Raw genomic sequence first — 11,224 nt, forward strand, 5'->3', positions numbered from 1 at the left:
TGACGATTGAAACGAAGGAACTGGAGTGCACAAACAAGCAGGCTCACAAGTACATGACAGCTCAAACTGCTTATAAGGAAAGGTGTCCAGATTTTGTGAGGCGATAGAGGCAGAAACTGGCAGGCTTGTCACGAGGGGGGGGCAGACTGATGGGGGCTCAAGAAGTGTGTAATCACCGGTTTATCGCTTCATCTGCAGCCGATCTTCTGGGTGCACAGCTTTTCTTCAGTCCAGTCCGTCTGTCGCGTCCTTCGCTGATGACAAGAGACGGAGAATGTCTGATTTTTTTTCAGTTTGACGTCACGGCGGGTCGTCAGTGGTGGTGCACCCATCCACACTTTTTGATTTGGATCCGCCGTCGAGAACTTGTATTGATGTGATAATATTGTTTAGATGTGTTTTACATTCTGACCCTTCCATGTGCCTACCTCTGTCGGACACACTACCCTACCCCCCCCCACCCACCCCCACCTCTGCTCGCGCGTGTGCGTGCGTGCGTGCGTGCTTGGCATACACACCTGTCCACCAACAGGTAAAGATGTAGATAGTCGTCCATGCGTGCGAGCGAGCGAGCGAGCGAGAGAGAGAGAGAGAGAGAGAGAGAGAGCGGTCGTTGAACGACTTTAATGTCTTAGACCAACAGTCTCTATTATGACATTTGTAAGAATACATGTATTAAAGAAGAAAAAATATTCTTAAAGCACACACACACACACACACACACACACACACACACACATCCACACACACCACAACCACCACCACCATCATCAACAACAACAACAACAACAACAAAAACATTTCATTCAAAAGTACCATACTTATGTAAAGTATATAGTCAGCCTTCTTTCAGACAGGCGCGCGCGCGCATACACACACACACACACACACACACACACACACACACACACAAACACTCTCTCTCTCTCTCTCTCTTACACACTCATACTCACGCTCACTTGATACACACATGTGCGCGCGCACCCCTCACTTTCTCTTCACATTCTTACACACACTCCACTGAAATACACACACGCGCATACACACTCACCCACACCTACCCTCCCACATACAAACACCCTCCACACACACACACACACACACACACACACACACACACACACTACGCGTGCACACTTGCGAACGCACGAAAATAAACACGCGTTTTCTCGACTGGATGCGATTAATCTGCATGCTGTTAGAAGTGGGCCTTGAACACTGTTATAATCTTTCTTGTGTTTGTCTGCCAAAGCTCTTTTCCTGAAGGCCCGAACAACGAAATTAGACAAAATAACTTACCGGTCAGGACGAATGAGGAGGTTACCACTGAGCTGCGGTGAATTAGTTGACTGGTTTAACTCGCTCAGTACGGCCAGTCCTCTCTTCTCCTCTATACAGACCCATCGGATGTCCAGTGGGTGTCTCAATGATCCAACCTTTAGCATCCGTCGTCAGAATTGTGGTATTCTTTGTCAACATTCACCTCTTCAGTGTAAGAGCCTTCCGCTTGTTATATTTTGATGATGGTAATTGGGGAGAAACGCTGTTAACGTCGTCTCTTTCGCCGTTCGTATGGAGAGAGTTAAAACGTGGACTTGATCTGAATGCCAGTCATTAATTTTTCTTCTTCGGAGAGCCTTATTTCTAGTTTTTATTCCGGGATACCCAAAGCTTAGAAGAGTAGAGTATGATTATACTGGCATATGTTCAAATTCGATTCTGTCAGACACCTCTGTTTTTATTGTTAAATATTGCATTCGATACCAAAAACATAATCAACAGTACTGTTTCTTTGGCCGGACATATTGTCTCGTTCGTCATTTATCAGAGGGATTTCCCAGTCTCCTCGACGAAGGCGGCAGTACGTCGCAGGTCCTCCAGTCCTCCGTAGAGCTTCCGGGCCGCTGGGATTGGGTCGGGCCAGGTTTTCTCTCGGAGTGCTAGGTGGATCGGGCAGGACTGCAGCAGATGTTTTGTTGTCTGGCTGCCCGTTCTGCAGGGGCACTGCTCTGTGTCGCCGGTACGGAGTTTGGTCGGACATAAAAGTCAACTTTCCCTCGTTGTCCCAAGGGGGACAATCATTAGCAATTCTGCAGTCAGATAAGTTGTTTAGGTGTAAAAGTTGGGTTTTTTCCCCCAAAAAAAATCATTTAATATTTCATCTTCTCTGCGTTCTTCCCACACTGTAAAGTCTTTTTCGACGTCACGCGTATCCCTTTCATCGCACATGAGTATCATTCTCTCACAAATTACTAGTTCTGGCATTGAGATCATCATTGCAGATTAAGCTAATGTACCAAAATCCTATCCAGTAGATCACAGACGCAGAACTCTGATTCATCTGGAAGACAACTATATTCCAGATCGTCGTAGAAATTGGTAACAGACGGAGGAACATACAAAGATATTGACAGAAAATCCTCTGCAGTACCTGACAGTGTTCCATGAATTTTTTAGAACAACAATATTTGAACAACTTCTGACCACCTGCTCTTCGTAATTGCAGAAAGCTGGTTTAACCATGACTAGTACCCCACAAGAACACCTCTCTTGGTGAGAAAGTTTAATTGCAGAGGTTTGGAAAGTTACATATTCTTGAAAGTAGTATTTACACAAATCAGACTTTTTTCTGTGAACGTTTCTATGAGAATGACAGAATCAAAACTACAAATGCACGAGGTAAGATCCTGATCTGAGAGTTTCGTTTCATGAGGCCATTGACATTATACAACAAACAGGATATGCTTTCTGTTGGTAGCCATTGTCCTAGGTGTGTGTGTGTCTTGTTCTGGGTTGTTCCGGGTCCTTCTCGCGGAGGCTCTGTCCTCGCGCCCTGTACGTCTGATGGGATGTCCGTTCGGGCGACTGGGCTGTCGGCTGTCAGGTCCCTGGCTGCTCTGCCTCTGGTGACGATCGCCATGACCAGGGGTGCTTTTCATCCCGGAAGAAAAGGAAGCTTTCCGTGATCTGGAGCTGCTTCCCCCTGATCCTGCTGCGTGTGCGGCAACCAACGCCTGGGTTGAGAGGCGTCTCTTCATTTTCCAGAGCCACGTGCTGATCTGTCACTGGAGTACTGGTACCGGCCCTGATAGGGGGCGCATTGCCCAGTTGAGGGACTCTTCACCCGTTTCTTGGGACTGGTTCTCCACGTCCATGCCAAGGGAGCTGGCGCTAAACGGTTGTTTCACCAGCATCTCGCTGTCGTCCAGAGGGTCTGTTGGCGGGGTGTACTGATGCACACCACAGCCCTGTACAACACCGTGATCAGGGGCGGGTTGTGCTTCCTAGGAGCAGGAACTGTCCGGGTGATGTCGGCATCATGGGAGGGGAGGGGCCGCCGTGGCTTTGCTTGCTGACTGTTGAGATACTGCACCGCTGGCCGATGCATCAGGACAGGTTTTGGAGGGAGGGATCAGCGAGGTTTCAGCATGGCCATCTTCCGAAACCTCCACGTTGGTGGCTGCAGAGAGAGAGAGAGAGAGAGAGAGAGAGAGAGAGAGAGAGATGTAGTCGTAGCAGTAGTTAAAAAAAAATTTTTCAAGGTTAAATTCATCTTTTCGCCACTTACGGCTTTATTTTCAGAACACACACTTAAAGAGGCAGAAGCATTGGTAGTCCGGGTCCTCGCTTCTGTTCCGTTTCTTGTCAGTTGGTTAGAATAATCTTTAATTGTTCAACAGTACATATGATTACAATGCAAAGAAAGACAAAAAGAGCATCAACAAACTTAAAGATTATACTGTGCTCACAACGTTGCACTTCAATTTTAACATGACGGCTGATGAACCACATGTTCATCTTGTTCACAGAACATCAGCCGTGAAGGTCGCTGTACGTACAACTCAGTTCTTTTTTCTTACCCTGTTTCAGCTGATATAAAGATTTCACTTCATATGCCAACATAGTGATCCAATTTTGTTTATTTTTTCAGTGTTCTGTGTGGCATGATGGCCTAGAGGTAACGCGTCCGCCTAGGAAGCGAGAGAATATGAGCGCGCTGGTTCGAATCATGGCTCAGCCGCCGATATTTTCTCCCCCTCCACTAGACCTTGAGTGGTGGTCTGGACGCTAGTCATTCGGATGAGACGATAAACCGAGGTCCCGTGTACAGCATGCACTTAGCGCACGTAAAAGAACCACGGCAACAAAACGGTTGTTCCTGGAAAAATTATGTAGAAAAATCCACTTCGATAGGAAAAACAAATAAAACTGCACGCAGGAAAAAATACAAAAAAATGGGTGGCGCTGTAGTATAGCGACACGCTCTCCCTGGGGAGAGCAGCCCGAATTTCACACAGAGAAATCTGTTGTGATAAAAAGAAATATAAATACAAATACAAATACATGTTCACGACAAAAGGGAATGACAGTCTTGGATACAATTCTAGTTTCGTTTGTGCGTTTATTTTGTTGTTGTTTCTGTGGACATGTGTCGAATGAGATATGTGAAAAGGAATTCCTTTCAAAACGTTTCTTGGTTTGTTACTGGGGACTTTTTGTGTGCTAGCTCTAAAACAGCACAAAGCAGCAATGCTTGAACTCATGTGGCCTTGTCTGTTTCAGAAGCGAAATATAATGGAATATGTACTTGTTTCGTTTATTCATGATGTTTCCAGATTTCTATCAGACGTATATTAACTACTCCCACAGTACAATGTCCATAAGTATTTCCTTAAGGTCAGGTTTGCACAAAACGGGCGCAGTCGCCGGATTGTTAAAGTGTTAGGTTTCATTATTAGGGTCTTGAGTTCGAATTCCAGTCACAGAGCCTGGTGGGTTAAGGATGATCGATTTTCCGTCGATTTTCTTGTGTATCTTCCTGGATGTACAGACCCTAGTGCCTAAATCCCTTTTGTCTGTAAATATGCATGCAGACGATCAAATTCACACGTTAAAGATCCCGCAAACCATGTCAGCGCTCGGTGGGTAATGGAAACACGAACGTATCCAGCACGCAATAAACTCCCGAAAACGGGGTATGGCTGTCGACGTAGCATAATCGTAAAAGCCAACTCGTAGATAAGAGTGCACGTGAGAATTTGCAGCCCACGAATGCAGAAGTTTGTAGACATCCTTATAGTACAACTGAAATCTATCGAGACATCCCTTGCCGCCCAACTGCATTTACATTAACATTTATTTTGTTTATTTTACCATTTTTCTGTCTCGAACCGAAGTCCACCCGTCCCAACCATTTTAATGCGTCGACGCTGCGACGGCGACAACATGGCACGTGTCTTCCCCCAAGCTTGTCAGCGGGGTTGTTTGTCGGAAACAGAAATCGCGTAAACACCTCCTTTCTTCTCCGGGCCGACAACGTCCGCAAAGTCGACTCTGATTACAGGTTTCCAAAGCACCTTGGCTGGGGAATGCACCTGATCCACGAACTGTTATCGCAGTCTCGATCTTCACGACAGTGATAAGCGTCGCTCAGAGTTCGCAATGCTCAAAAAAGAAAAGAAAAGGAAAGAAAAAAAAAAAAGTACGGCCGACGGCGTCGCCGCCAGCGATGATTATCCTGCCAACGTTTGAATCCAAAACAATCTTTGTCATGATGCCTTCATGATGGGGCTGCTTTGTTCGCCGTTCTGTTGTGGGAAGAAAGGGCTGTGCCATCTGAAAAGAGGTGGATGACATGTAACTTTGTAAATTGCAGTCTAAAAAAAAAAAAAAAAAAAAAAAAAAAAAAAGCCGAGGGTGGTTTTTACGCCGGAGGTTCATGTGTAAGGTTCTAGACCGCCCACCGAGTCGCCGAACTGCACGAGCGGGTAGGCCCGGTGTGACGGCCTCAAACTACCCCACCCCCCATGTATGTTTTACCCCACGGTAATTTTTGTGGCTAGTCAAGATAGAACCCCCAATCGACCCCATTGTCGGAAATTACCCCATTTCTACCCGTTTAATCAAGCTAATCTAAGAGGAAGGAGGTCATTCTGGGCTGGCCTTTACAAATCCCCTTGAGAGACCCTTTCACCGTCTCCTCCATCACTGTTTAATAGAGGCAAACATGGGGGAATTCTTTTTTGATCGCCTGCATTGATTCTAACTGCCCAAAATTGAATCTCTAAATGGCCAAAATTTACTCCGGGGTATAATTTCAAGCTAACCCACAAATCAGTTACAGGGGTGTGTGGGGATTGCAGTCCAACTAGGGGGTGGAGTGAGGGAGGGGTCAGTTCTGACCGGCAAACTGGGGTTAATCTGAACTAGGGAGATTTGACTCCGGAGATGGGCGCAACAGCCGAGTGATTAAATCGTTGGACTTTCAATCTCAGGATCCGTGGTTCGAATCTCGGTAACGGCGCCTGGTGGGTAAAGGGTGGAGATTTTTTCCGATCTCCCAGGTCAACATATGTGAAGACCTGCTTGTGCCGGAACCCCCTTCGTGTGTATACACAAGTACAAGATCAAATACGCATTTTAAAGATCCTGCAATCCATGTCAGCGTTTGGTGGGTTATAGAAGCAAGAACACACCCAGCAATAATACCCCTGAAAATGGAGTATGGCTACCTACATGGCGGGGAATAAAACAGCCATACACGTAAAAGCCCAATCGTGTACATACGAGTGAACGTGGGAGTTGCAGCCTACGAACGAAGAAGAAGAAGTCTCCGGAGTGTATAAACCAACAGGGGCACGAATAGCGGGTTCTGCACCGGTTGACTGGACGTGGAAGGTGAAAGATGTTGATCAGACAGGCTTGGGTGTGTAGGAGGGTACGGAAATGTCTTTGAAGAGCTGAATTTTAAGCGAGTGGCATTTCATTGCTCCAGCGAATACACTGACGCACATACCCAGCCGCCAAGGGTATCTTTCTCCAGCCTTCCCTCCCCTGTCTGTCTCTCGCTGGCTCGCTCGCGAGTCGCTTAAAAGCCGCAAACAAAAAGACTCCATACGCATGACCTGTCGAAACAGCAATGTTATCGAGTATGGAAAACTCAGCTTTAAAAAAAGAAAAGAAAAAAGGTGGGGGTGGGGAGTTTGGGGAGTGAACACATTCGCAGATCTAAACTGAAAGTGGGAGAGGGGAGGGTAAAGTGACTAGCACTAGGACCCACTAGGTGGGTGGTTAAGGAGAAGGAAGGGAAAATGGACTAATTTCAAGCAAACGATTCAGTTTTTGAATTGTTTCACTGGGGCATTTGAGGAAAAAAAGTGTTTGAAAAGAGAACAAATCTGAATTGGAAGGAATATATATCTTTTAGGACATTTCACAGTATCGGTATTGCAAGAACAATGTGTCAACATGTCATAACTATTTTTACGATCACAACAAAATCATTGTCTGCTCTGTTCATAATTTTCAGATAACGTGAACATTTATTTACAATGTAGTAAACTGTTGTTGCGATAGTCTTCTTCTTCTTCTGCGTTCGTGGGCTGCAACTCCCATGTTCACTCGTATATACACGAGTGGGCTTTTACGTGTATGACCGTTTTTACCCCGCCATGTAGGCAGCCATACTCCGCTTTCGGGGGTGTGCATGCTGGGTATTTACTTGTTTCCATTACCCACCGAACGCTGACAAGGATTACAGGATCTTTAACGTGCGTATTTGATCTTTTGCTTGCGTGCACACACGAAGGGGGTTCAGGCACTAGCAGGTCTGCACACATGTTGACCTGGGAGATCGGAAAAATCTCCACCCTTTACCCACCAGGCGCTGTCACCGAGATTCGAACCCGGGACCTTCAGATTGAAAGTCCAACGCTTTAACCATTCGGCTGTTGCGCCCGTTGCGATAGTCGATGAGTGATACTGGGCAACCAGAAACAGTTGGAACGTCTGAACGATGATGAGGAAAGCAAATGCTGTTTATATCCAAGAAGACCCATGGATTTGGAGGCTTTGTGATTTGAGTACAGTTAGCAGGGCTTATTTGTTTTCTGTATCAAGCGTAGTCACGTATATTGTCGGCTGGGCTATAGACATGATTTCATGTGATTTAGTTACGGACATTGTTGTATCTGTAAGTGTTGATAGAACATCGGTCGGTGGTCACAGTCTGTACATCTAGACCGTGACAGAGTCCGCGTGTTTGAGCGCAATTTCCGATGTTTCAGCATTCCTCATCCACCTTCCCCTCGACCCTCCCTCCCAACCCCCACCTTCACTGATCTGTCAGCATATTATCCCCCGCCCCAAATCCCACCCCCACCCCCCACGACCCTCCCTCCCCCCTGCTCCCCATACGCTTATTGAAGTGGAGTGATGGCCTAGAGGTAACGCGTCCGCCTAGGAAGCGAGAGAATCTGAGCGCGCTGGTTCGAATCACGGCTCAGCCGCCGATATTTTCTCCCCCTCCCCTAGACCTTGAGTGGTGGTCTGGACGCTAGTCATTCGGACGAGACGATAAACCGAGGTCACGTGTACAGCATGCACTTAGCGCGCGTAAAAGAACCTACGGCAACAAAAGAGTTGTTCCAGGCAAAATTCTGTAGAAAAATCCACTTCGACAGGAAAAACAAATAAAACTGCACGCAGGAAAAAATACAATAAAATGGGTGGCGCTGTAGTGTAGCGACGCGCTCTCCCTGGGGAGAGCAGCCTGAATTTCACACAGAGAAATCTGTTGTGATGAAAAGAAATACAAATACAATTCCCCGCCCCCTCCTATTCCACTGTTCTCACTTTGCCCACTGTATGTCCCAACTTTTTCCAGCAGCTTATCTTCACATCTGTGTATGGCCTTGAAAACTGTTGTTTTTTCAGTTATCTATATGAAAAGAAACAACAACAGCTGGATAAAAACACATACTTAGTTTGTCCAGGCATATTACCTGTGTGTACTGACAACAGCTTGAGGATCACAATGGCAATCTTGTCATGAAGTAATGTAGAAGCCATCCTTTGGGATGACTTTCTAAAAGCCAGGATATATATGGTTCAAGACTGGCTGACCAAAACAGATTTGCACATTGAAACTGTAATTTTTCGGGGTGCCATACTATATGGTACAACTCAGATTAAACTGCAACTTACAGGTAGATCTATTTCATTTTCATTTCTTTTCACTTATGCCGACAACAGAGGCCATACAGGTCTGTAACACGTTTATAACAAGAACCACACACACACACACACACACACACACACACACACACACACACACACACACAGAGTAAAATGTTCAGCAGTAAAACCATTCGGTCAAAGCTTTGGCGGCAAAACCGAGCAACCGTTCGCAAAACTGCTGACGTCGCGCAGTTGGAAAGTTCAGGTTTCAATGCTTGGAGTTTCTTATCTTGCCGAGTCCAAAGTATCGAAACCTCTTCTTCAGCGGTGATGTCCTGCAACACCTGAAGCACATGGAGTGTTTGTACTGTCAGCTGGACTTGACTGCGATGTGCACTTCTGGTTCCCCCCCTCCCCCCACACCCACCCAAGGAAGAGTGGTATACTGTTGCAACGTCTTTGTTGTTTGAATAACATCGAGAAAATTAGAATAGCGAACTGAAACTGGTTTTGCGGGGGGAAATGACACCGTGTATTTTTTCCTCCGGTAATGTCCATCCTTCGTTCTCCTTTCTTCCTTCCATGGAGTGACTACCTTCCATGGAGTGGAGTGACCACCTTTCACCTTCCATGAAGTGGAGTGACCACCTTCCATGATGTGGAGTGACCACCTTCCATGGAGTGGAGCGACCACCTTCCATGGAGTGGAGTGACCACCTTTCACCTTCCATGAAGTGGAGCGACCACCTTCCATGAAGTGGAGTGACCACCTTCCATGGAGTGGAGTGACCACCTTTCACCTTCCATGAAGTGGAGTGACCACCTTCCATGAAGTGGAGTGACTACCTTTCACCTTCCATGAAGTGGAGTGACCACCTTCCATGAAGTGGAGTGACCACCTTTCACCTTCCATGAAGTGGAGCGACCACCTTCCTTGGAGTGACCACAGTTCTTCTTCTTCCTCGTTCGCCTCCCATTAGATGAGCAGCCCGGTGTCCTCGATGAAGGCTGCCGTCCGTCGCAACTCCTCCAGGGTGCCGTACAGTTTGGCTTCCACTGCTGTCGGTGTTGGCCAGTACTTCCTCCTGGATGCTGCATGCGTCCTACAGTCTTGAAGGATGTGGTCGGTTGTCATTGGTCCCTCACCACAAGGGCACTCTCCACTCTGTCCAATGCCAAATTTTGTGTGCATGTGGTGGAGCAGGCGGTTGTGTCCAGTCCTCAGGCGGAAGATCTTGACCTGTTCCCGTCGTTCCAGCAAATGGTATCTGTCTTCTGGGTTATATATGGGGTGCTGGAGGCGCCACAGTCAATTGTTGATTATTTTTTCACCTGATTTGTAAACCGAAGGTTTCAGAGCATCCATCCATGGTAAGGTTGCTCCCAAAACTTGCAGGTTCTGCCGTTAAAGTAAGTCCCGTGATTTGGGATATCAAAAATATAAAATTCCCGGTTGGTCTGATAACGAAATCAGGTCAGCGTGTCAGCTGGCCCTGGAACAAGGGCGAAATGACAATGGGTGCATGGGACCATCGGCAGTACGTCTTTTTCTTCTTCGTTAGTGGGCTGCACCTCCCACATTCACTCGTATGTACACGAGAGGGCTTTTACGTGTATGACCGTGTTTGCCCCGCCATATAGGCAGCCATACTCTGTTTTCGGGGGTGTGCATGCTGGCTATGATCTTGTTTCCGTAACTCACCGAACGCTGACATGGATAACAGGATCTTTAACGTGCGTATTTGATCTTCGGCTTGCGTATGCACATGAATGGGGTTCAGGCACTAGCAGGTCTGCACACAATGTTGACCTGGGAGATCGGAAAAATCTCCACCCTTTACCCACCAAGCGCCGTTACCGGGATTCAAACCCCGGACCCTCAGATTGAAAGTCCAACGCTTTAACCACTCGGCTGTTGAGCCCATTGGCAGTGGATCAACCTGGAGATGGCACAGTTTGCATCAAAACGGAGAGAGGGGGTTGGGGGGTCCGGGGAAGAGATCACCCTGACATTGGATCTCCAGGGAGGAGAAAGGTAGAGGTCAGACAAGAGATAGCGTGGATGTGCAGGTGGCACTTTTCCCACAGACACAGTAAACTATATTGTAACCAACAGGTTTTTTTCTGCCCAACTGACTGACATTCCCGTGACACTATTCTGACATGAACGTTTGTGATGAAGAGTTGTTTGACGACCTGTATTGGTTTTCGCCCACGAGGTCATTGTGTGTGTGTGTGTGTGTGTGTGTGTTCCTGACACGGTCGT

The sequence above is a fragment of the Babylonia areolata genome, chromosome 2 (assembly GCF_041734735.1).
Source record: "Babylonia areolata isolate BAREFJ2019XMU chromosome 2, ASM4173473v1, whole genome shotgun sequence".
NCBI lineage: Eukaryota > Metazoa > Mollusca > Gastropoda > Neogastropoda > Buccinidae > Babylonia > Babylonia areolata.